Here is a 1,766-nt window from a genome sequence, read left to right as displayed (position 1 = left end):
AAAAAGCTTCTGCACAGTGAAGAAAACAAAACAAAAAGGCAACCTACTGAATGGGAAATTATATTTGCAAATGATATATCCAGTGAAGGATTTATAGCCAAAATATAGAATTCATACAATTCAATAACAAAAAATAATCCAGTTAATAAGTAGGCAGAGGACACGAGCAGACAGTTTTCAAAAAAAGACAGATGACCAACAGAAACACAAAAAATGCTCAACATCACTAATCACCAGGGAAGTGCAAATCAAAACCACAATGAGATAGCACCTCACACCTGTCAGAATGACTATTATCCAAAGGTCAACAAACAAGTGTTGGTGAGGATGTAGAGAAAAGGGAACCCTTATGCACTGTTGGTGGAATGGAGGTTGATGCAGCCACTGCTGGAAAACAGGATGGAGATACCTCAAAAAACTAAAAATAGAACTGCCATATAATACAGCAATTCCATTCTGTTTATCCAAAGAAAGTGAAAACACTAATTTGAAAAGATATATGCACCCCTGTGTTCACTGCAATATTAATTACAAAACTAAGATACGGAAGCAATCTAGGTGTCCATCGATAGATAAATGGATAAAGAAAATGAAATGCATTCTAAAGTGTTGAGTTCAGTTCAAGGCAGCTTCCCTGTTCTGTTAATTAAACTTTGAGGCATTGAAACACAGGCTAGGGGAGATGAACGATAGAAAGCACTACTCTATTCCAATATCCGGCCAAGATGAAGGTGTAGGAAAACATGCTTCGCCTCTGCGCACAACTACAGCAAAAATTACAACTAAACTACAAAACACATGTCACCCAAATTCCTCAGAAAACCAAGCTGTATGATAGTCCAACAACCAAAGATTTAAAGAAGCCACATTCATCCAGATGGATAGAAGGGGCAGACATGTGGAGGTACGGAGATGCATGGAGAGATGGTGGAACAGGTGGTCCTACATCCATGTGTGGTGGATAAATATCAGGAGGGACACCTTGGGAGTGAGCCCTCCCAGCCCCAGATCAGACCACCTAGCCCAGGGTTCCAGTGCCAAGAAGATAAGTCTCCATAAATTCTGCCTACAAAAACCAGTGGCAGTTGGAACAGTGGAAGAAACTGCAAGATTCTCAAGAGACTCCTCTTTAACGGCATGCAATGGACTTAGGACTCACACAGACTCACACCCTCTGGGATTCATCACCAGGGCAGCAGCTGCAAGGGCATACGAAGAGAAGGGGAGAAAGCGAAGTGACTGGCAACGGGGTAAGTGGTGGGGAGACATCTTCCTCTCGGGTAGTCGCCAGAGGCCAGGAAGCTAGCACTGTCCCCTCTCTGAGCCCTCCTCCACACCGGTCCACAAAGCGGTGAAATAGGTCCCCTTGCCCTGGTGAGTACCTAAGACTGTGCCCCAGTGACTACCTAAGGCTCCACCCCCACACAATTTACAGGTGCTTATTCTACAGTCGGCCACACTACTAAGACAGGGAGTCAAAGCAGTTCTGCCTAATACACAGAAGCAAACAGAGGGAGGCCATCAACCTGAGAGGACAAAAAAATATGGCTCAAATGAAAGAACAGAACAAAACCCCAGAAAAAGAACTAAATGAAATGGAGATAACCAACCTATCAGATGCAGTTCAAAACACTGATCAGGATGCTCGAAAAACTCATTGGGTACTGCAACAGCATAAAAAAGACTCAGGCAGAAATGAAGGCTGCATTAAATGAATAAAGAAAAATCCACAGGGAACCAACAGTGGAGGGGAAATCAATGATTTG

The 1,766-nt window shown here is 43.1% G+C and overlaps 1 non-coding gene across 1 annotated transcript; it reads left to right on the top strand.

The window, feature by feature from the left end:
* The first annotated feature begins 599 nt into the window (after positions 1-599).
* On the top strand, positions 600-729 carry LOC129068827 (small nucleolar RNA SNORA36 family). The gene has a single exon (XR_008528960.1). It is a non-coding gene; the product is annotated as a small nucleolar RNA SNORA36 family (small nucleolar RNA).
* The last annotated feature ends 1,037 nt before the right edge of the window (positions 730-1,766 follow it).

The sequence above is a fragment of the Pteronotus mesoamericanus genome, unplaced genomic scaffold, assembly GCF_021234165.1.
Source record: "Pteronotus mesoamericanus isolate MK-2021 breed Mesoamerican mustached bat unplaced genomic scaffold, CSHL_Meso_final contig_22, whole genome shotgun sequence".
Lineage (NCBI taxonomy): Eukaryota > Metazoa > Chordata > Mammalia > Chiroptera > Mormoopidae > Pteronotus > Pteronotus mesoamericanus.
This window is presented reverse-complemented; position numbering and strand designations above follow the sequence as displayed.